Source organism: Ornithorhynchus anatinus, chromosome 1 (genome assembly GCF_004115215.2).
Source record: "Ornithorhynchus anatinus isolate Pmale09 chromosome 1, mOrnAna1.pri.v4, whole genome shotgun sequence".
Classification (NCBI taxonomy): domain Eukaryota; kingdom Metazoa; phylum Chordata; class Mammalia; order Monotremata; family Ornithorhynchidae; genus Ornithorhynchus; species Ornithorhynchus anatinus.
This window is the reverse complement of record NC_041728.1, coordinates 91,790,956-91,816,713: the sequence shown is the minus strand read 5'-3', so window position 1 is coordinate 91,816,713 and position 25,758 is coordinate 91,790,956. Positions and strand designations below refer to the sequence as shown.

Below are 25,758 nucleotides of genomic sequence, written 5' to 3'. Positions count from 1 at the left end.
TACCCATTCCTCTCCTCACCAATCAAAATCTCTTGGCCACTGATTCTGAAGCCTTCCATTGCTCTCTTTCCTCCTTAACCACCTTCTTCTCCCATTGTAATTTAGTTCCTACCTTTTTGTTCCTCTCAAGCTAACCCTCTCACTGTTCTGATCATGTGTCCTTCCCTCCATCTGTTGCTTGTTTTCTCCCCCTAACTGTAATAATAATAGCAACAATAATAAGGGTTGTATTTAAGCACTTACTATATGCCAAGGAGTGTAGAAAGTGCTGGAACAGTTATTGCATAATCAGGTCCCACATGTGGCTCACATTCTAAGGGGGAAGAACAGGGATTGAATCCCCATTTGACGGAAGAGGAAACTGAGGCACAGAGAAGTTGAGTGACTTGTCCAAGGTCAGATAGGTTAGTAGCAGAGCTGAAATTAGAAACCTGGTCCTTTGTCTCCCTGGCCTGTGGTCTTTCCTATAGGCTACCCTGATCTCTATCCTTCATAAATGCCAAAGCAAAATAGTCCCCTCTTTAAAGCCCTTCTAAAATCACTTCTCCCCAGGAGGGCTTCCTCAAATAGTCTCTAGTCTCCCTACCTTTTATCACCCAATTTCCACATCACCTAAACACATAAATCATCACAATCCCTGTTGCACCTATGTACCTATCTTAATGATTTACTATTTCACTATTTTTAATTCCATTAAGTGTTTATCTCCCCTGCTACACTGTAAACTTATTGAGTATAGGAATTGTCAAAAAATGCTTTGCCACTCTCTTATGTAATAATAAAAATAATAATTTTTGTATTTGTTAAGCACTGTTCAAAGTGCTGGGGTAGATACAAGGTAATCAGGTTGTCCCACGTGGGGCTCACAGTCTTAATCCCCATTTAACAGATGAGGTAACTGAGGCACAGAGAAGTTAAGTGACTTGCCCATGGTCACACAGCTGACAAGCGGCAAAGCCAGGAATAGAACCCATGACCTCTGACTCCCAAGCCTGGGCTCTTTCCACTAAGCCACACTGCTTCTCATGTGCTTAACAAAGTGCTCTGTTCACAGTAGCTCCTCCATAGATGCTGCTTATTTATTGATTAAAGTCTACTTTAATGTGTCAACTTGCCTAGATATGGGAATTTGGACCAGATGAACTTTTAAAGTAATTTCATGGCCTCTGTATCTCAGTTCCCTCATCTGAAGAATGGGGATTCAATTTCTTTTTTTTTTTCAGTCTGTGAGGCCCAAGTGGGACAGGAACTCTTTCTGATTTTATTATTTTATATGTAACCAAGTGTTGAATACAGTTTTTGACACCTAGCACTTAACAAAAACCACACTCATTAATATTATTACAAAGAAATTTCAGTGCATATTCACCATTCCCCCCATATGACCAGCATCCAGGTCTGCTGATTTGGAGCAGTGTTTCTGTCTGTGCTATGAATATGCCATAAATGTTTGGATTTTAATTTGAATATCATGTACAGCCAAGGTATTTTCTTCTGTGATCTGTCCATTGTGATATGGTTAAACTTTCCTTCTCCAGTGGGGAGGTAGGCTCTCTCCTAACAAGATCTGCCCAGGAAGGAAGCATAGGGAGATTGCCTGCTCAATTGAAAGACCCATGGTAGAGGGTGTTTAATGATGATACACAGTTCTAATAATAGCTGTGGTATTTGTAAAGCTCTTGTGTGCCAGGTACTCTACTAAGCACTGGAATGGTTACGAGAAAACCTGGTTGAACACAGTCCCTGTCCCATGTGGGGCTCACTGTCTCAATCCCCATTTTACAGATGAGGTAACTGAGGCACAGAGAAGTAAAGTGATTTGCCCAAAGCCACACAGCATACAAATGGCAGAGCCGGGATTTAAACTCATGACCTCTGACTCCCAGGCCAGTACTCTAGCCATTATCTCATGTTGTTTCATCATGTTCTACTGATGGGGTCTGCCTAGGTCATAAGTGGTCAATAAATTTGATTAAATGATTGAATGAATGTTATTCACCTAGTGGAGACCTCCATCCAGTGAGTATGGAATTTTGCACTACAGAGTGAACGTTACTAGAAGAAGGTTGATTAATGTTCCCAGAGTGGAAATATCTAAGAGGTTACATAGCTGTCCTTTGCATTCAAAGACAAAGCTGCAGACAATGGACCCCATACTTTTTCTGCCATACTGTTTACTTATATTTGGTCATTCGTTGCTCTTTCTTTCTTTTTGTTTGATATGCTGAGAGAGTTATGATTGGGATAACTCTGAATGTTTTTGACTACAGAATGATGTTTGTTTCTCTTAGCCTAATGGAGTGAAAGTTGGGTGAAGGAGAAAGACCATCTGAGATACTGAGTCACTGAGTCACATCTGAGTAACTGGGACTGGAGCTATTTGAGACCTCTGTGTGGATTCACTGCCATTCCCCTAGCTCCGCTCCACTGAGGGGAATGGACTAGCCATCTGGTAAGTTAGAATGCGAGGAAGGATGTGACGATGTGGACCAAGGTTGGCCCTACAAGAGGGGTGGAGAGGAGGCCAAGGGCCATTTTCTCCATCAGTGATGTGTTACTTATTGTTACATCATAGCTTAGAGGGTCAAGCAAGGGACTAGGAATCGGGAGTCTTGGATTCTAATTCCTACTCTGTTATTGGTCTGATATGGGATCTTGGGATCAAATCACTTCTCTGGACCTTGGTTTTCTCATCTGTAAAATGGGGATAACTCCTTTCCTAACTTCATAGTTACTGTTCTACTGTGAGCCCCATGTGGGAGACAAACTGTGTCTAACCTGAATAGCGTATACCTATGAGAGCATTTTAGTTCAGTGCTTGGTAAACTTGGTAAACCCTTAATAAATGCTGAGAATAAGCTTTTTCTGAATTTATTCTGTTAACCAAATTTTATTGTAGTGAAAAGAAGGGCAATGTCTTTTTTATCACAGAACATTGAAGTTTTGATGCTGATGGACTATGTTTAAGGAGATTTTAGTTTGTTAATCGTTTTTGCCACTTGCTGATTAGTGCAGCCCAGGGACTTTAGTAAAAATCTCCTGAAAAGACAAAAGAGAAGTCTCTGGTAAATTCAAGGCTCAGTGTGATATGAATTGTTTGATAATATAATGTTCCTCTAGGTTTTCAGTTTGTCTTGAAGCTTTGTACCATTGTGGCACCACACTCAAGTTCTCAACATTCACAGTAGCCTTCTTGACTTTTTTTTTCTACATCTTTATCTATCTCTGTATTGTTGGATAGTGTGCTCGCTAGGTAGCAGAATTCTATGCCCACATTAAACTTGGCATTATTAATCGAGATCCTTAGATGTGTGTTGATCTTGTTAATAATAATAATGTTGGTATTTATTAAGTGTTTACTATGTGCCAAGCACTGTTCTAAGTGCTGGGGTAGATACAAGGTGATCAGGTTGTCCCACGTAGGGCTCACAGTCTTCACCCCCATTTTACAGATGAGGTAACTGAGGCACAGAGAAGTTAAGTGGCTTTCCCAAGTCACACAGCTGACTAGCAGTGGAGATGGGATTAGAACCCATGACCACTGACTCACAAGCCCGGGCTTTTTCCACTGAGCCACACTCTGTAGCCAGACTGTTATCCTTGATTTTCTTCAGGCAAATCAGTTATTTGTTAATTTAAGAAGTACTTCATAATTCCCTGCATGTATTCTTGAATGTAAACTTTAAAGAAGCAACATCATGGTAGATGCAAAAATGATTATCAATCCATCAGTGGTATTTATTCAGTGTTAGATGTGGAGCACTCTACTAAGTGCTTGGGAGAGTACACTACAACAGAATTAGCACACACATTCCCAGTCCATATTGAGTTTACAGTCTAGAGGGACTGTAATGATTGATATATTATGTATTATTGGATTATGTATTCATAATGTATTGATGATATTCAATAATTGAATTAGGAGAGCTGGGCAGGAAGCAGGAATGGTATCTTAACTAGAGCTTCCAGATTTCTTGCTGGATACTCAACTGCATAGTCATTCAATCAATTATATTCATTCATTTACTCGATCATATTTATTGAGCACTTACTGTGTGCAGAGCACTGTACTAAGAGCTTAGAAAGGACAATTCGGCAACAAATGGAGACAGTTCCTATCCAACAACGGGCAGAATAGACTGAACATAGCTGAACCTATTAATCAAACTTTCTATACGCCATGACTTTCTATACTCGATGTTCGACAGGGATCAGATTAGCAAAGCCTCTTCACTTATGCCATGGCCAACTGTATGATCAGTATTAATCTGAGGATCCTGATACAATTTTCAAGACATCCAAACCCTTCTTGTCATGACCAACATCCAGGTCTGCTGATTTAAATCATTGTTTCGGTCTGTTCTCTGAATACAACAAATACACTTTTATTTTGTTCTCTGAATTCATTCATTCAATCTTATTTATTGAAAGCTTACTGTGTGCAGAGCACTGTACTACTCTCTTGAGAAGCAGCGTGGCTTAGTGGAAACAACCCAGGCTTGGGAGTCAGAGATCTTGGGTTCTAATCCCGATTCCGCCACTTGTCAGCTGTGTGATTTTGGGCAAGTCATTTAACTTCTCTTTGCCTCAGTTAGCTCATCTGTAGAATGGAGATCATGTGAGCACCAAGTGGGACACCTTGTAACCTATTCCAGTGCTTAGAACAGTACTTGGCACATAGTAAGCGCTTAACAAATGCCATTATTATTATTATTACAATTTGGCAACAGATAGACAATCCCTACCCAACAATGGGCTTACAGTCTAGAAGGGGGAGAGAGACAACAAAGCAAAACAAGTAGACAGGCATCAATACCATCAAAATAGATTTTTAAAAATCATATATATATATAATTAATAAAATAAATGGAGTAATAAATATGTACAAATATACTCAAGTGCTGTGGGGAAGGGAAGGGAGTAGAGTAGAGGGAGGGAGTAGGGGCAATGGGGACGGAAGGAGGAGCAGAGGGAAAGGGAGGGCTCAGTCTGGGAAGGCCTGAATGTCATGTAGACCCCAGGTAATTGCTGCTATCTGTCCATTTATATCTGAGTAAACATTTTGCGATCAATCAGTAATATTTATTGTTTACTTTGTGCAGAACACTGATGCAGTTATTATTATTGATAATAATAATGGTATTATGCACTCACTTTGTATCAAACACTGTTCTAAGCACTGGGGTAGATACAAGCTAATCAGATTGAACACTCTGTCCACATGGGGCTTACTGTCTTCATCTCCATTTCAGAGGTGAAGGCATTGAGGCCCAGAGAAGTGAGGTGACTTGCCCAAGGTCACACAGCAGACAAGTGGGAGATCAGGGATTAGATCCTAGGTCCTTCTGACTCCCAGGCCCATGTTCTATTCATTAGGCCACGCTGCATACTTTAATGGCTACTGTATATTGATTTGCAAATTTAGGTCAGGAGGAGTTAGTTCTACAGCAGTAGAAATCATTCCATGATATTTTTCTTGCTCAGATATCTTGCCTTTCTTCTGGAGCAAGGTATTACGGAGGCATCTTTATTATCCTGAGGCATTTCCATATGGCGAGGAAGAAACCTGTGCAGTTCTTCCTTATGGTTGGCTATACTTCCCTCTCCATCTGTCTTGGAAGCTATTCATGTAACTGTCTTTCACATTTGAAGATGACAGTTCTGACAGTCAGCTCAGTCAGTCAATAGCACTGGAGTGCCTACTGGATACAAAACAATACTATATGATTTGGGAGTGTATTAGAGGTCACTGTGAGCAGGGAATGTATCTACCAATTCTATGCTGTACTCTCCCAAGTGCATAGTACAGTGCTCTGCACGCAAGTGCTTGATTAAAAAGCATTGATTGATTAAAAAATATAATTTATTTAATAGAAGTCAGAGACACAACCCTGACTCCTTTAGAACTTATCTAATGTGGGGGCAGACAAAAAATCATTTATATATAGGCTTAAAGAGAGAATGGATAGATGCATACATGAATAAATGCATGCTTAAATAGTAGAGAATTCAAATCTCTATTTACAAAAATGCCCACAGAGGCTCTAGACTTTGAGTTCTCTGTGGGCAGGGATTGTGCCTACCAATTTTATTGTATTGTTCTCACCAAAGCACTTGGTTCAGTGCTCTGCACACAGTAAGGGCTCAAAAAAATACCATATAGGTGCTGAAGTGATAGTTGGGAGGGTGTGACCTGGATGGAAGAAAAGACATCAGGGAAAACCTACTGGAGGAAGTAGTAATAATAATAAAAATAACACTTGTGGTATTTAAGCGCTTACTATGTGCCAGGCACTGTACTAAGTACTGGAATGGATACAAGCAAATAGGTTTCGACACAATCCCTCTTTTACATGGGGCTTACAGTCTCAATTCCCATTTTACAGATGAGGTAACTGGGACACTGAGAAGTGAAGTCACTTGCCCAAGATCACACAGCAGACACGTGATGTAGTTGGGATTAGAACCCTTGACCCTCTGACTCTCAGACCTGTGCTCAGAGCTGCGGATCCTGGACTAAAGGCCAATTAGTCCAGTGGTTCGTCTGGGCCTTCTTGGAGCTCATGAGTTGCAGGGTCCCTTCTGGAGATTCTTCAAAAGAAACTGTGGGGTCTAGTGGAAAGAGCGCAGGCCTGAAAGAAGGATCTGCGTTCTAATCTTGGGGGACCCGGGATTAGAACCCTTGACCTTCTAACTTCCAGGTCTGTACTCTATTAAGAGAGGGCTGCCAAACTCTGCTCATTAGAACCCACTCAGAAATGTATATTTGTGCTCCAGAGGAGGTTTATGACCGAATTAATTCACTGTACATATCCTTTCTCCTCACCCACTCTGACCCAGCCTGCACTTGTCACTCCCAAGTTCATCTTTTCTCAGAACCTAATTTCTTTATATTCCTGTATCTAACTCCTAACTCACACTGTTCCCCCAGCCTAAACCCTGCTTCACCACTGAAAAATCTGCTAGATTTCCCCACATTCAGAAACCTCCTGAAAAAAACACACACACACACAAAAAAAATCCCACCTCTTCCAGGAAGCCTTCCATGATTCATGCACCTTTGGGTGTTGGAAACTAATCAGCCACCCTTAGCGAATGCACTCATCCTCACTACTGATGTACCTATTTCTAGCTAATTATTTATTCATTCATTCAATCGTATTTACTGAGTGCTTACTGTGTGCAGAGGACTGTACTAAATGCTTGGAAAGTACAATTCAGCAATAAAGAGAGACAATTCTTGCCCTCATCAGGCTTACATCTATTTCATCCATTAGATTTAAGGCAGGAAGGAATTGTGTTCCTTGCTTTGGTGCATTCTTCCAATGCTCAGCCCAGTAATTCACATTCAGTAGGCACTCCTTCGATTGATGGATCCCTAAATATTGCCCCTTACTAGCAGTTACTGCCTTGTTGTCCCTCCTGTGCCCTCTAATTGTAAATCATGCTTCATCCTCTCTTCCCCCATTAGATTATGAGAGTAGAGGGACCACCATAGATTTAACTTCTGTTGTATTCTTCAAGGCTATTTTTCAATAGCCTACCCCACTCAAAGCAGCATGGCATAGTGGAGAGAATACAGGTCTGGGAGTCAGAAGGTCATGGGTTCTAATCTCGGCTCAGCTGATTGTCTGCTGTGTGACTGTGGGCAGGTCACTTCACTTTTTTGGGCCTCAATTACCTCATCTGGAAAAGGAGGATTGAGAATACAGGCCCCATGTGGGACAGGGACTGTGTCCAAACCAATTTGCTTCTATCCACCCCAGTGCTTAGGATAGTGCCTGGCACATAGTAAATTCTTAGAAAATATGACAATTATTATTATTATTATCAGAGTAGGTGACTGATGTTTGTTAGACTATTGCATGCATATACTTATGTCTTTCTATCTATGCGTGCATTTATTTAAATTCATTCATTCATTCAATAGTATTTATTGAGCGCTTACTATTTGCAGAGCACTGTACTAAGCGCTTGGGATGAACAAGTCGGCAACAGATAGAGACAGTCCCTGCCGTTTGACGGGCTTACAGTCTAATTGGGGGAGATGGACAGACAAGAACAATGGCAATAAATAGAATAAATAAACATTTAAATGTAATGTCCTTCCTTTAGGATGTAGTATTTTTGGGACTGGGGACTTTCCATTGTCCAAAGTGTGATTGCAATCCTAGACTGTGAGTGTCTTGAGAGGCAGGGTCTAATTCCCACCTGTGAAGCCTTTCCAAATGCTTACTCTAGTGCTCTGCACATAGTGAGCACTTAATAAATTCTATCACTGAAAACCAAAAGAGGGGTCATTATGAATGCAGGAACCAGCCATACACAGTATAATAAGGGAGTCTTCCCTCCACCCTGGCCTCTCCTACTCCTCCGTGCCAGGGTAGGCAACAGCAAGATGGAGTCATTGAAAGGAAAGGGGAGACGTAGAAAATGAAGGGAACAGTGACACATGTGTTGAACTTTGTGTTAGACAGGCAAAAGTTTAAACATTTTAACAAAAACCAGGCCACTCTGAGCTTTCTTTGCACCAGTGTGAGAACTCCAGTATTCTGATACCTCTTAAAGTATTTGATGAGAGACTAATAGCCTGACAGGCTAACACTTCACTTCCTTCCAATTAGAAGACTTTAACATCAAAGCCAAGGGCCTCCACTCGGGGAGGGCTTACTAGAATGAATTATAGAAGAGAATAAATCCAGTAGTTGCTTGGTTTTTCTTCCATGCAGAGACACAGCCCTGGCTAGGTTTTAATAAGATGTTTGAGGTCAAAAGGTTCAGGTCTCTGACTGTGAGCACTAGGAAACTGCCAGAGTGTTTCAATATGTGTGGTGTTTGTAATGCAATCAGCCAGAGCTGAAAACTCTATTATAGAATGTCATAGGCCTGACTTCCTTTTGGAGAGCCCTTATGTATAGTTAAAGCAAAGGATATAGGCATTTTACTGTACTATGAATTTTAAATGGTGCCATATAGGGGAGCCAGAACCAAATCATGAGGCTGCTTACATATTGGACTCCTCCAGAAATGAGAGGATCAGTTCATTCTTGGTCCACTGATAATATATTTCCAAGACACAGAGCTATACAAGATGAGAAATGAAATCATACTTTAGTTGAATCAATCTTAAGTCTCTTTCAAAATCTTCTAAAGCTTATGAATTCAGAAATTCACTCTTCTCCTTTGACTGACCTTTCCCTTAGGAATGATCGCACAAAATGCTGATCTAATTTGGGAAAAGTTTTGAACTAGGACTATTAAAGGAATAAACATTTATTATCATGCCCTTTCTCTTCTATGTGAGTGGCTCTGCCCCTTTATTCTCTTATGTTAGCAGGCTTGTCCCTTAGCATTTTGAACTTTAAATAGGGGTGGCAAATATTTATTGTCGGCATCTGCCTTTGACTGTAAAGATCCCAGAGTATTTCAAAAACTTTTGATTGCTTTTCAGTCCTAAAGCTAGTCTTTTTAGAAATGGGAAGGGAAATAAGATTACAACTTTAAGAGCTGTTACCCTCAATTCCCTCTGTGTTCTTCCAAAGCCTTGCCTTAAAAGAAAACTCATTTGGCAATGTTCACAGCACACTGCACTGTGAGTGTGTACTTGAGTTGTTTCTTCCAATGCCATGGGGTCCTGTATCCAAACAGCCTCAGTGTCGAGACTCCAGACAAATCTCTTAGTGAAAAAAAAATTTGACCAAGGAATGTATGTCAGATTTGTTCCAGTGGAAGGTGACACACATGGGGATCAACTTGGAATGGGAAGAAGTGGAAAAACATTGATAGAATAGAACCAAAACAAACAAAATTGGGAATGGAATTTTTAAAAATCTTTTGGAGATGCAGTTCTAATGGGTGGGTAGATTGATCTAACTCCAGAGGAGACAAGAAAGTAAAAAGACAAGCAGAGGTAGAATGGAGATGCAGAGAAGCAGAAATGTAGACACTGAAAGGGAAAGAAAGGCAGAAATTGAGATGTGAGAGATGGAGGACAGAGAGACATAGAGGGACCTCATGAGGCAGAGAAATAAATTTGAGACAGGTAGAATGGAGATGCAGAGAAGCAGAAATGTAGACACTGAAAGGGAAAGAAAGGCAGAAATTGAGATGTGAGAGATGGAGGACAGAGAGACATAGAGGGACCTCATGAGGCAGAGAAATAAATTTGAGACAGTGGGAATCAATGAATTGTATTTATTTAGTGCTGTCTGTGTGCCAAGCACTGTACTAAGTACTTGGGAGGGAGTTGAAAGGAGTTGAAAGACATCTTCCCTTGCCTACAATGAGCCTACAATTGATGACAGATATTAATATAAATAATAAATTATGAATATGTATATAAGTGCTGTGGGTTAAGGGAGGGGTGAATGAATGTTGTAAATTCAAATGCAGAAGGGAGTTGGAGAAGAGGAAATGAGGGCTCAATTGGGGAAGGTCTACTGGAGGAGATATGTTTTTAATAAGGTTTTGAAGGTGAGAAGAGTGATTAGCTGTAGAAGCAGAGTGGCTTAATGGATAGAGCTTGGGCCTGGGAGTCAGAAGGACCTGGGTTTTATTCCCGGCTATGCCACACATCTGCTGTGTGACCTTGAACAAGTCACTTAACTTCTCTATGCTTCAGTTATATCATCTGTAAAATGGAGATAAGAGTGTGAGCCCCATGTCAGACAGGGGCTTTGTTTAACCTGATTAACTTGTATCTATCCTGGTGCTTAGAACAGTGCTCGGCACATAGTAAACACTTACAAGTACTTTAATTATCATTATCTGTTGAATATGAAGAGGGAGGGCAATCTAAGTCAGCGACAGGACATGTGTAAGAGGTTGTTGGTGGGATAGATGAGAATTACCATGAATAAATTGTCATTAGAGGAGCAAAGTGTATGGACTGGTTTGTAGTAGGAAAACAGCGAGGTAAGGTGAGGAGGCAAGGTGGTTAAGTGCAATCATTGGTATTTGCGTGCTTACTGTGTGTAGAGCACTGTACTAAGCTCTTGGGAGAGTATAATACAACAGAATTGGTAGACACATTCCCTGCCCACAACAAGTTTACACTCTAGAGGGGGAGGCAGACATTAAATTACAGAAATGTATGTAAGTACTGAGGGCTGAGATAGTGGTGAATATCAAATACTTAAAGGGTATAGATCCAAGTGCATAGGTGATACAGAAGGGAGCCACAGCAGGGCAAAGGATGCCTTATCTGGGGAAGGCTGCTTAAAGGAGATGTGATTTTAATAAGGCTTTGAAGATGGGGAGAGTGGTAGTCTGTCATATCCGAAAGAGGAGGGAGTTCCAAGTCAGAAGGAGAAGGTGGGTAAGGGATTGGAGGTGAGATAGTTGAGGTCAAGTCATAGTGAACAGGTTGGCATTTGAGTAGCTAAGTGTGTAGGCTGGGTTTTCTGTGGTATTGGTTAAGCACCTACTATGGGTCAAATGCTCTTAAAGCCCTGGGGTAGTTATGAGTTAATCGAGTTGGACACGGTCCTGTCCTGCATGGGGATCATGGTCTGAGTAGGAAGGAGAACTGAGACACAGAGTAATGAAGTGACAAGGTCATGCAGCAAGCATTTGGCAGAACCAGGATTAGAACCCAGGTCCAGGCCCATACTCTTTCCACTAGGCTATGTTGGTTCTTAAGTTGTTTAGCAGAGAGCTAAATTTGGAAGAGGTGAGCTGATTTTGATAGAGCATGGGCCTGGGAGTAAGAGGTTCATGGGTTCTAATTCCTGTTCTGCCACTTGTCTGCTGTGTGACCTTGGGCATATCACTTCACTTCTCTAGGCCTCAGTTACCTCGCTGCTTTGGGGGAAGCAGCGTGGCTCCGTGGAAAGAGCCTGGGCTTGGGAGTCAGAGGTCATGGGTTCTAATCCTAGCTCTGCCACTTGTCAGCTATGTGACTTTGGGCAAGTCACTTAACTTCTCTGTGACTCAGTTACCTCATCTGTAAAATGGGGATTAAGACTGTGAGCCCCACGTGGGATAACCTGATCACCTTGTATCCCCCCCCAACACTTAGAACAGTGCTTCACACACAGTAAGTGCTTAACAAATGCCATCTTTATTATTATTACCTCATCTGTAAAATGGGGATTGAGACTGTGAGCTCCACATGTGACAAGGACTGAGTCCAACCCAATTTGCTTGTATTCACCCCAGCATTTATTGCAGTGCCTGGCACATAGTAAGCGCTTAACATATACAATGATTATTGTCATTATTATTCTTATTTAATCTTTCAAAGTTGATGGTAAGGAGTTTCTGTTTGATATGGAGGTGGTGGGCAACCACTCTTGATGAGTGGGAGAACATTGACTGAATGGTTTTCTAGAAAGATGATTTGACTATCAAAGTGAAGTAAGAACTGGAGTTAAGGAGAGAGGAGGCAGGGAAGATAGCAAGGAGTTGATGCAATATCAAAGTGAGATAAGATAGGTGCTTCATCCATAATAGTAGCAGTTTGGATGGGGAGAAAAGAGTGTATTTTCTCTATATCATGAAGGTAGAACTTATGGGATTTGGTGTTAGAATGAAGAGGTGGGTTGAATGAGAGAAATGAGTAAGGAGAATGCCAAGGTTATGTTCTTGGAACACAGGGAGGATAATGCTGTCTACAGTGATAAGAAAGATGGGGGAGGCCAGGGTTTGGGTGAAAAGATGAGTTTTGTTTTGAATATGGGAGGACACAAAGAAGGAAGGAAAATGCACACACCTACACACACATATGCAGAGTTTTCCTCATAGCAGAAGGAGGAAAAAGACACAGTAAAGATTCTACCCGCAGTACCTTGCCACACATCCAAATTCCTTGCTGCTTGGTTAAGGGGCTGAGGGTGCTACTCATGCCTCAGGTTTCCTGAGTTTCATCAAAATTCAGTGTAGTGAGGTCTCCCCCTAAGGCCAGAAGGCTTGATCCTAATTCTGGCACGCTAATCCCTTACCATCAAAGTTGAAGATGGAGGAACAAGGATGATATGCAACAAACAGATGCTTTTCTCCAGAATGATCTCCCTCTAATGAGGGAGAAGAGATCTTCCTATCCCAGGGAATGACCCCATTGGGAGTGACATCTTTAGACCTATCGTACAATGGGGTTAAAAGGTTTCTAAAATCAAATGTTCGTTCAATGTGATTGGGGTCTTACCGACTGATGCTTTAAATATCATCGCTCTTTCACATACAGAGTCTGGTTTGTTTTTAAGAGTTCGATAACTTCAGAACCACTCATCACGTGATAATTTCATAAATGTCAAGCCAACAAAAACCTGTAGTCAATGACCAGCCAAGTGATGCATAGCACTCTATTAGGTGGGGAAGCACACATTAAAGAATAGGGGAGTCATGACAGCGGCATAATCAATATACACCTACCCTGTAAAATAGCTATTCCACGTCAAGAGGAAAACTGGGAGAGTTTGCCTCAGTGAAAATGACAAAGAGAAAGGAGTGTTTCACATATCAAAGAGCAGCAAGTTCCAAACACAGTCCTTAGTAGATGGGCAACTGAGTAATTGACCTTCTTTTGAAGCATCTATTGTGATGTACTGCCAGGCACAGATTTTCCTGGACAGTTCTATGACTGGAACTTTTTTTTGTGTGTGTATGTTGTTATGTAATCACTTATAATGTGCCAGGCACAGAACTAAGCATTGGTTTGGATATGAGCTAATCAGGTTGGACAAAGTCCCTGCCCCAGGTGGGGCTCACAGTCTAAATTCCTATTTTACAGAAGGAGTAACTGAGGCACAGAGAAATGAAGTAACTTGCCCCACCTGGGATATTAGAATCCAGCTTCTCCTGCTTTCAGTTCCTTGCTCTATCCACTATTACCCCAATCTTATAATAATGTTTGTATTTGTTAAGCGCTTACTATGTGGAGAGCACTGTTCTAAGTGCGGGGGTAGATGCAGGGTAATTGGGTCGTCGCAGTGAGGCTCACAGTCTTAATCCCCATATTACAGATGGGGTAACTGAGGCCCAGAGAAGTTAAGTGACTTGCCCACAGTCACAAATCTGACAAGTGGCAGAGCTGAGATTTGAACCCATGACCTCTGACTCCCAAGGAACCATGCTAGTTCCGCTGAGCCACGCTGCTTCTCTATTATGTTTCAAAATCTTATGACTCCTGAGAGACTTCTTTTAGAAACCAGTAGACAGAATCCTTTCTTCATGATGAGGTGTTCATCATTTCCAGTCAGTCTGTACAGCACCAGTGCTCTACAGAATTCAGAGTATTTAGGACTTTAAGGTGAAATAAATGGCCCTTAGGAGGAATCAGAATAATTTCTTGTGATACCAAGGGATGGGTGGATGATTTAATGGGTTTCCCTTCTCTTTCTACAATTTCTAAGATTATCTGAAGCACTGTTATATAGCTAATATTCATCCAGTCCTGAAGTAGGATATGCTTAATGATACAGTAGCCCAAGGCTTGGCTTCAAAATAATTAAGAAATTAATAATGCATCATGGAAAATTAAATCTGACTCTGCTTTAATGACACAAACGGGAGTCGAGACACACCGAAATATTTTCACCACTTGAAGTAGCAAGAAATTATGCTTTTTCAAGGCACCATTTTTGAAGCAAAATGTTTTTGTTGCAACCTCTAGTCCTGGAAGGTATAGGGAAATTCTCTAGGAAGCAAATGTTAAATTTCTCCATTAGTGGCAGGTCTCATGAAGTAGAAATTGATAGCTTGCCTTTCCTCTAGTCAGGATGCTTTCATTTTGTTATTAATATGGACATTCTTAAATACTTCTAAGGGGATATCTACTGTAATTCACCATTAATTATCCAGATCATTAATTTAAGGTCTCCTCTATAAATTTCCACAGCAAAGCAAAATTAACCCCCATGAATTTGCATAGAGATTGCAAAATGTAAAGACAGACCTGAGGCTCTGCACTCTCATAGTCTTCACAAGCTGCTCTTGATTTCTTGTATTTCCATTTGAATTGAAAATCAAGTTAGAAGCAATTCAGATGCTTTGTATTTCTATCTTGATGCCCCAGAAGAATTTCCAGGCCAAGAAGCATGATCCTGAAATGGTGTTGAGAAATAGATTGTGACACTGTTATGGGCAGAGACTGTCTCTATTTGTTGCTGAATTGTACTTCCCAAGCGCTTAGTACTGTGCTCTGCACACAGTAAGTGCTCAATAAATATGATTGAATGAATGAATGACAGGGTCATTTAGCATGTACTATTGGCAATTCTCTCACCCACCCTTCCTACCCTCTGGGAGCTCTTGGTTCTAGGAAACAAAGGGCTTTGCTAGGGGCTTGCTAGGGGCTGATACTTCATCAGAGAAACTCTCATAGGTGGATGTCAGACGTAGATCTTGCTCAACAGATGAATCAGAGGACAGAGGGTCATAACCTGCCTGATATCACCTCTGACGGACCACAGTAGTGTGACCAGGTGTTCTGCCTCAAGGAGAGTAGAATGCAAAATATTGAGATCAATTTACCATGACGATTGATAGGCTGTCATTGTTGGTCTTAGGTCATTTCATATTTTCTTCTACTAAACTATCTAGTTCAAAACTGTGAGGGCAGATTAGATAAACTTCTGGAAAAGACACAAAATGATTTTATTAGAAATGAAGGTCCATATGGTCTATTAGCTAAAAGAAACAGAGCAGAGTGCATAAACAGTTACATTTGCATTGATGAATCTGGTTGTCATTGCATTTAGGTACAACAGCAGGGCTGGATTAACCTTACTGTGGGGTCTTAGGGATACTCTGTTTGTGGAGGGTCCCCCAGATCACATGATGCCTAACGTTGTTCTGTGAGGCTGCATATGATGCCCTAGAAGCCGCCTTCCTAACTTGTCCCTGCTCTGCACCTCCCTGAACTTATTCCCATCTGCCTTGCTGTTGGAGCGGCTCTGAGTCACCCCTTGAGGAAGCACCCTTTGCCCCACACGGCCACCTGGTCCTACTCTCCTGGTTTTGCCTTGTCTTTCTTCGGACCCCAGGGTGCGGAAGAAGGGATGGTTGCCCCGGCCCCAACTCCTCCATCCTAATAGTAATAAAAATGGTTTTTGTTAAGCGCTTACTATGTGCCAGGCACTGTACTAAGTGCTGGGGTAGATATGGGCTAATTGGGTTGAACACATTCCCACATAGGGCTCACAGTCTTACTCCTCATTTTACAGATGAGAGAACTCAGGCATAGATAAGTTGTTACTTGCCCAAGGTAGCAGAGTAGACAGGTGGCCAAGCTGGGATTACCTTTCCTCCCTTCTCTCTTTCTACTGCCCACCCTGCACGCTCCGCTCCTCTGCCACCCATCTCCGCACCATTCCCCATTCTCGCCTATCCCGCCGCCGACCCCTGGGCCATGTCCTCCCGCGGTCCTGGAACGCCCTCCCTCCTCACCTCTGCCAAACTAATTCTCTTCCCCTCTTCAAAACCCTACTTAAAGCTCACCTCCTCCAAGAGGCCTTCCCAGACTGAGCTTCCCTTTTCCCTCTGCTTCCTCTACCCCCCCTTCACCTCTCCACAGCTAAACCCTCTTCTCCCCTGTTTCCCTTTGCTCCTCCCACTCTCCCGTCCCATCCCCTCAGCACTGTACTCTTCCACTCAACTGTATATATCTTCATTACCCTATTTATTTTGTTAATGAGATGTACATCACCTTGATTCTATTTATTTGCTATTGTTTTAATGAGATGTTCTTCCCCTTGATTCTATTTATTGACATTGTTCTTGTCTGTCTGTCTCTCCCGATTAGACTGTAAGCCCGTCAAAGGGCAGGGACTGTGTCTATCTGTTACCGATTTGTACATTCCAAGTTCTTAGTACAGTGCTCTGCACATAGTAAGCACTCAATAAATACTATTGAATGAATTAGAACCCATGACCTTCTGACTCCCAGGCCCTTGCTCATATCCACTAGGTCATTCTGCAACCCTGCCTCCCCCAGGCCCCGAGTCAGGAGAGAACAACTCCTGCCAATCAGATAGACTCCTTTCTCCCACCCCTGGGATCCTTGGGCTTTTTAATTTTTTAATGGTATCTGTTAAGTGCTTACTATGTGCCAGGCACTGTATTAACTGCTATAGTAGATCCAAGCTAATGAGACTGGACACAGTCCGTATCTCACATGGCATTCACAGACTTATTTCCCATTTACAGCTGAGGTAAATGAGGCTGAGAGAAGTGCCCACGATCTCACAACAGACAAGCGGCGGAGCCGGGATTAGATCCCAGATCCTTCTGACTCCCAGGCCCCTGCTCTATCCACTATGCCATGCTACTTGTCTATAGTCTCGAGATACCCTCACAGGCACAGAATTGAAGGGTGAGTGACTCCTGCCTGCCCAATCACATCCCAACACTACAGCACCCTGAGCTGCACCTCGTAGCCCTCCACTGCAACCCCTGGGGGCTAACTGCCCCAGTCCCACAGGTGGCCAGAACATGGGCTATAGGGGTGTGTCTAGACTCAGTCTTCCTCACTGCCCTTGCTGCTTTCACACCATCAGCCCCTTGAAGCCCTCAGACAATGCTGACAACCTCACACCCTCTTGGGGACTCCTCATTCATACCTCCCTTGCCCTACCCACACCCAAGCCAGACTTTGTGGTGACCCTCTAGACTATAGGCTCTCTGTGGGCTGGGAACATGTCTACCAACTCTATTATAGTCGCTTATGCACACAGTAAGTGCTCAGTAAATTCCATCGATTGATTGATTGACCTTCCTCCTGATCTTTTTGATCCCATGGCCTCGTCCTCCTCCCATCCTGGAGGTGTAGAAACTGGGCTCAGCAGACTGTCCCACCTCCATCTTCCCTGGCTCTTCTCCACTGTAACTAGGCCGATGACTAATGTACGTTAACTATTTAGACAATGGATGATGTGACAAAAAAACTGTGTCCACTCATCCACTCACCATGAAGGACGTCGCCAGATAAATGGATCGTAGTTCTAAATGATGATAATCCTCCGAAGCTAATCCCCTGGTATGATTGGTAATATCCCTCTAAGGATTGTACCTGGAGAGTTTCCAGTACTCTACCAGTCTCAACTATGGGAGAGGCACACTCATTCCATTCCTAGTTTGGGCATTGGCTAGTGAGTGGAAGGCAATCTGCTACAAGTCAAAACTCCCCTGGGCTGGGCAGCAGCGACATGGGAGAGAGTCGAGGGTGGAGACAAGTTTACTGTGCAGAAATAGGCAATTGTAAACTACTTCATTACTTTTACTAAGAAAATCCTATGGATACACTATCAGAACAATTGTAGATGGAGGTGGGGCTTTCTGGGAGGGATGTGTTCACGGGGTCACTATGGTTCAGAACAGCTTGACTGCATAAGACAAGCTGATTGGTAATGGGCTTGGTGCAGGCAACTGAAAGTTGAGCATCAGACATGTCAGCAACTGTCAGGACAATTTTGGTAGAGTTTGAACTTGCCTGCATTAAAACCAGGTAGAACTCAGCATGTTCAATGACACACATACATGCAAACTGGGAATCTCTATATTTCACAGGCTTGTGTTCTCAAATCCCTAATTTCCTATTAGTGTTACAAAAGCTTAGTGAAAACATCAGGCCTGGAAGACCAGAGAATTTAAGAAAAGCAAGCAGGGCATTGTGAATTGGGAGCCATTGTCAGAGTGTCAGCATTGCCCTGGCATTGTTCCTGCCATGGAGACTGTAAGCTTGTTGTGGGCAGGAAATGTATCTACCAACTCTGTAATCATGTACTCACATAAGTGCTTAGTACAGTGTGCTGCACACAGTAAGCATTCAATAAATATAATTGATTGACAGGAATAGTCTCCCCAACAACATATTCATCCCTAGGTATAATGTATATCTGATCATATACAAATTGTTTTGAACAGATGACTTTTCTAGCCATATACAAATTGTTTTTAACAATTTGACTTTTGAAGCACTTCAGCTTCCAACTATTTATAAATAAGGGAAATAGTGGTTTGGGGTTGAGTGGGTAAGAGTAGTGAGTTTATGATCATCACCAAGGAAACAGCTGAGCCTTGGATTCACCAAAGAACTAATAGCCCATTCTCAAAACTTTTTATCTCACTATAACCACTTCTACTGGCCCCTACACTTAGGTGAGGAAGGCAAAAGCCAGGAGAGTCTCTTCCTTGATGCCCCTCCCTGAATTGTAAACTGGACAAGTCAGGGAGAAGGATTAGAGAGGAAGTAGTGGGGTAAGTTGGGAAGGAGGAGAGAACCTTAGCCATCTTGAAGACCAGGCCATGGGGAAAATTTGTGATGTGGACCCTGGATATATATAGGACACAAGGAGGGATTAGAAAGTGTCCCTCAAGGTTTTAAGTCAAGCATTCCAGACTCTGGAGGGGCAAGGCTCCTGCCCCTGAAAGAAAAAAGTGAGCCATGGGGCACCTGCAGGGAAATACAGAGAGTCTTAGAGGGAACAGGATTGTTGTTGTTCTTGTCTTATGCTGTCGAGTTGTGTCTGACCCTTAGTTAAGTCATGGACACATCTCTTCCAGAATGCCCTACCCTCCATCTGCAATTATTCTGGTAGTGTATCTATAGAGTTTTCTTGGTAAAAATACAGCAGCAGTTTACCAGTGCCTCCTTTCACTCAGTAAATCTGAGTCTCTGCCCTCGACTCTCTCCCCTGATGCTTCTGCCCAGCACATGTGAGTTTAGTTTTGTAGCAGATTGCCTTCCACTCACTAGCCACTGCCCAAGCTAAGAATGGAATGGATATGCCTCTGCTTGACTCTCCCTCCCATAGTCGAGACTGGTAGAGTACTGGAAACTTTCCAGGTGAGACCCTGAGAGAGAGAGAAACAGGGTTAGAACCAGGGAAAGGTGGTTTAACTTGGATTTGCTTCAGTTGATACCTTATTAAGAACATATTAAATACTGTAAAGAAACCAGATATTGTTGTTTGCCCATGGTGGGGGCTGGGGAGAAGATGGCTCGGTGGAAAGAGCATAGGTTTAGGAGTCAGAGGTCATGGGTTCTAATCCCAGCCCTGCCACCTGTCAGCTGTGTGACTTTGGGCAAGTCACTTAACTTCTCTTTGCCTCAGTTACCTCATCTGTAAAATGGGGATTAAGACTGTGAGCCTCATGTGGGACAACCTGATTACCCTGTATCTACCCCAGCGCTTAGAACAGTGCTCTGCACATAGTAAGTGCTTAACAAATGCCAACATTATTATAACCAGATGATAAGTGAACAGGAAAGAGAGGGTTAATTGGATGTTTTCCAGATTTGAATCTTTGAGAGTAATTTCATTTTTACCTCAGAATGATCTGGAGAATGGAAGTCTAAACAGAAGTTTAATACTAAATCCATCCAACAGCCCACTCGATCCACACATTTACTTAGAACGAAACACAAAAATGATGTCTGGTTTTGGACTTCATTTCAAATGTTTCCCATGTCTGTTTTATTTGTTTTTTTTTCATTTGTTGACTTGCTTTTCACATGCACTCTGCATGATGACTTTGTTATGTTTAAAGTCAAGTTTTGTTTTTTTTTCCCTGTGAACCCTTTACTGAAGAGTTCCATTCTTTGCTCCTGCGGCTAATAGAGACCCCATGTATACATTATGGGAGAGAGGAGTCAAACTTGTGATGTCCCCTAGGGAAAGACTTGTGGGAACTGGCTTATGCATTAACACTATGTGCCTGACCAGGCTAGGAAAAGAGCTGCCGATAAATTAGAAGGAATCTGCTATTACAACTTCTCTTAGATGAAGTAGTTACTTTGGGAAGCAACATGGCTTAGTGGAAAGAGCACAGGCTTTGGAGGCAGAGGCCCTGACTTCTAATTCCAGCTTTGCTGCTTATCTGCTGTGTGACCTTAGGCAAGTCACTTAACTTCTCTGGGCCTCAGTTACTTCATCTGTATGATGAGGATTAAGACAGCAAGCCCCATGTGGGAAAGGGACTGTGTCCAACCTGAAAACCTTGTAATTACCCCAGCACTTAGTACAGTGCCTGGCACATAGTAAACTCTTAAGAAATACCACTCATGGTTGTTATTATTACTACTTTTATGTGCCTGGGTTTCTTCAACTGTAACATGAGGACTCAATACCTGTTCTCCTTCCTACTTAGTGAGCCCCATGTGGGACCTGATTATATGGCATAGAGGATAGAGCATGGGCCTGGGAGTCAGAAGGTAATGGGCTCTAATCCCGGCTCCACCACTTGTCTGCTGTGTGATCTTGGGTAAATTATTTAACTTCTCTGTGACTCAGTAACCTCATCTGTAAAATAGGGATTGAGACTGTGAGCCCCATATGGGACAGGGACTGTATTCAACCTGATTTGCTTGTATCCACCCCAGCACCTAGTACAGAGTCTGGCGCACAGCGCTTAATAAATACCATTATTATTATTACCCCAGCACTCAGTATTTGGCATGCTTACTACTCCACAATTAGTATTATTACTTTTGTATCTTCATATTATCAGTGATGACATAAAAACTCACATGACCGTACTTCAGCCATGGGAAGAAGTGCTGGATATTCTATCCAACTTATCTAGTGAATTGACTCTCCGAATCAATTCTATACATAAACTTGGGGAAAATGCTAGAGAAGATAGAGGAGAATATGGGCTGACCTTTCTCATTTTTCTTCTCGAAAATCTGAAGTGGATGAAAGGACTGGGCTATAAATGTGAGAAGTGTTTGGGACCCTGCTGTGTTCCTAAATGTTTTCCTGGGTCTGGTCTTAGAAGATAGTTGTTAAAGCCTTCATTCATTCAATAGTATTTATTGAGCACTTACTATGTGCAGAGCACTTTACTAAGCGCTTGGGATGAACAAGTCGGCAACAGATAGAGACAGTCCCTGCCATTTGACGGGCTTACGGTCTAATCGGGGGAGACGGACAGACAAGAACAATGGCAATAAATAGAGTCAAGGGGAAGAACATCTCGTAAAAACAATGGCACTAAATAGAATCGAGGCGATGTACAATTCATTAACAAAATAAATAGGGTAACGAAAATATATACAGTTGAGCGGACGAGTACAGTGCTGTGGGGATGGGAAGGGAGAGGTGGAGGAGCAGAGGGAAAAGGGGAAAAAGAGGGTTTAGCTGCGGAGACGTAAAGGGGGGATGGCAGAGGGAGTAGAGGGAGAAGAGGAGCTCAGTCTGGGAACGCCTCTTGGAGGAGGTGAGTTTTAAGTAGGGTTTTGAAGAGGGAAAGAGAATCAGTTTGGCGGAGGTGAGGAGGGAGGGCGTTCCAGGACCGCGGGAGGACGTGACCCAGGGGTCGACTGCGGGATAGGTGAGACCGAGGGACGGTGAGGAGGTGGGCGGCAGAGGAGCGGAGCGTGCGGGGTGGGTGGTAGAAAGAGAGAAGGGAGGAGAGGTAGGAAGGGGCAAGGTGATGGAGAGCCTTGAAGCCTAGAGTGAGGAGTTTTTGTTTGGAGCGGAGGTTGATAGGCAACCACTGGAGTTGTTTAAGAAGGGGAGTAACATGCCCAGATGGTTTCTGGAGGAAGATGAGCTGGGCAGCGGAGTGAAGAATAGACTGGAGCGGGGCGAGAGAGGAGGAAGGGAGGTCAGCCTTCAGTAGCAGCAGCAATAGTAGTAGCTTGTGACCATGACTTTATGATGTCTTGGTTTTACGTTTCAACTCTGTGTCTGTTGACAGTCCACTCTGTCACATTATATTTTCAGACTGTGAATCCCCTGAGCTCCAAGGACCATGTCTAATTCCTACCTGGGTATTCTTTCCCAACACTTAATACAGTGCGTCACAAGTACTAAGTAAAGACATGTCACTTCAATATTCTGTACTTGCTAAGACATCTAGTATAGCGCACCACGTCAAGTGGACATTTAAATGTTGTTAGCATTACTACTATGACTACTTTGCCACCCTCTCCCTTTAGCTCAGGCACAAAAGAAAGGGAGAATGTGTTCAACTCCTAGACTGCAAAATTGTGGCCAGAAATAGGGTTGACCCTTTGTAGGAAAGCCTTTTGTGTAAAAGGAGGTTGTTGAGGCATCGGCCTAGATGGAGGCCTGCCTTCTCTTCTCCCACTCCCATCCTCCTCCAGCTGTATCTTTCTTGGACAATGTGTGTGCATCTTATTTGCATACTAGAGGTATGTAATCTTGAAAGTATGGATGGTAAGTCAGAAATTGAATCAAGTAGCGTGGCTCAGTGAAAATAACCCAACTTGGGAGTCAGAGGTCATGGGTTCTAATCCTGGATCCGCCACCTGTCAGCTGTGTGACTTTGGTCAAGTCACTAAACTTCTCGGTGCCTCAGTTACCTCATCTGTAAAATGGGGATTAAGACTGTGAGCCTCATGTGGGACAATCTGATTCCCTTGTATCTATCCCAGTGCTTAGAACAGTGCTCTGCACATAGTAAGTGCTTAACAAATACCAACATTATTATTATTACTACTAGTATCTATTCAGTGCTTACTGTGATCTCATCTATGTTGACTCTGACCCTTCTCACACGTTTTGCTTCTGGCCTGGAATTCCCTTCCACTTTACATATGACAAACCCCCACTCTCTCCAACTCAAAGCCTTATTAAAATCACATATCCTGAAAGCGGCTTTCCCTAGCTAAGCCTTATTTCCTCTACTCCTCCCACTTCTGCATGAACCTTGCACTTTGATTTGTGCCTTTTATTCATCCCACAGCATGAAAGTACATATTATTTTAATGTCTGTCTCCCCTTTAGACTGTAAGCTCTTCGTGGGCTTGAAACTTGTCAATCAACTCCGTTCTATTGTACTTCCCCAAGCACTTAGTACAGTGCTCTGAACACAGTAAGCACTCAATTAGTATGATTGATTGGGGAAAACACACGCACACACACAGATCAGAGCTAGGCATGGTCTCTGGGTCTCCAAGTGCTTTAAAAATATAATCAAATGGAGTATCAGAAAATGCTGCTTCCCAGCTGAAAACCTGGAGCCTAATGCCAGAGAGATGCAGGTGAACCCTACAATCAGGGATGGATGGAAAGAAGGCAGGCCTCTGTGAGGGAATACATTTTCTGATTTTGAGAGACAAGGAGGCAAAAGCAGATTCAGGCGTAGCATACTACACACATGTCAGCACAAGGAGGGAACACTCTTTTTGTGTGCACAGTGTAGTTAGAACTGTGAGTCCCACATTTCTCTCATCTCTCACCCTGAGTTTACCCAAGGCCATTTTTTTAATGATAATTTTAAAGTGCTTACTACATGCCAGGCACTGTGCTAAGCACTGGGGTAGGTACAAGGTATTCAGATTGAACACAGTTCATGCAATAATAATAATAAAAATTGTAGTGTTTAAGTGCTTACTATGTGCCAGACACTGTGCTAAGAGTTGGGGCAGATACAAAGTAATTGGGTTAGACACAGACCCTGTTCCATATGGAGCTCACAGTCTTTTTCCTGATTTTGCAGATGGGTAACTGAGGCCCAGAGAAGCAAAATGACTTGCTCAGTGTCACAGAGCAAATAAGTGGTGAATCAGGGATTTGAACCCAGGTCTTTCTGACTTCCAGGCCCATTCTCTATCCACTAGAGGCCATGCTACTTTCTAAAATAAGGTGAGGGGAGGAAAGGGGGAAATGCTGGTGATCGCCAGCTTCCACAGTTCCACAGTCATGTCCCACATGGAGCTCACGGTCGTAATCTCCATTTTACAAATGAAGTAACTGAGGCACAGAGATGTTAAGTGACTTGCCTAGGGTCACAAAGCAGGCAAGTGACAGAGCTGGGGTTAAAACCTACTAAGCCATGCTGCTTTTCAACTTTTGATCAGTGTGCGTGAAGCATCATTCTCAATGCCCGTTTCCTCATGGTATGCCTATCATGGCCATTTTTTCTCCAAGTACCTAGAATATGGGTAAATGCAATATCAAATTTAAATCTGTTGTCATGGTGATGGAACAAAAGAGCAATAAATAGTTGTGTATTTGTGAAAATCATCAGTGGAAGTAGACAATGCACCACTAAACAGTAATTATGCTTGACAGTGAAACAAGTTTTTATTCTGCAGTGAGAACGAAGCAGGAATGTTTGAGTTTAAATTTTTGCTATAATATGTCATTAAATATTTGCGATATTTGAAATATCTTTTTCATAGTTTGCTCAGTTTGATGAAAAATAACAAAAAAATCAGATAATTAGCCTGCGTGTAGAAGTGAAAAAATCAATTATAGAAATTCTAGGTCTTTGCCTTTACCAACATAAGTAAAATTTTGTTGGTTTGATCACTCTGCCTTGAAAAGACTTTTTTTTCTTATGGTACTTACTAAGTGCACTGTACCAAACACTGTACTAAGCCCTGAGATAGATATGATATAATCAGGTTGGATACAATCCTTGTTCCCTAGAGGGCTCACAGTCTTAAATTGGAGGGTTTGAGATTTAATTACCATTTTACACTTGAGGTGACAGAGACATAGAGAACAACAATAATAGTAATGATAATAATAATTGGGTAATAATAATTGTGATATTTATTTATTCATTCATTCAGTAGTATTTATTGAGAGCTTGCTATGTGCAGAACACTGTACTAAGCACTTGGAATGTACAATTTGGCAACAGATAGAGACAATCCCTGCCCAATAACAGGCTCACAATCTAAATGGGGGAGATAGACAACAAAGCAAAACAGAGCAAAACAAGACATCATCAAGCTAAATAGAATCATGGAGATATATACCTAATTAACAAAATAAATAGGGTAATATAATATACAAATAAACACAGTGCTGAGGGGAGGGGAGGGGGGAAGAGCAGAGG

General features: G+C 42.4%; 1 non-coding gene across 1 annotated transcript; it reads right to left on the bottom strand.

The window, feature by feature from the left end:
- Window positions 1-19,663: 19,663 nt before the first annotated feature.
- Window positions 19,664-19,801, bottom strand: LOC114817246. Its single transcript, XR_003765095.1, has one exon. It is a non-coding gene; the product is annotated as a small nucleolar RNA SNORA7 (small nucleolar RNA).
- Window positions 19,802-25,758: the final 5,957 nt, after the last annotated feature.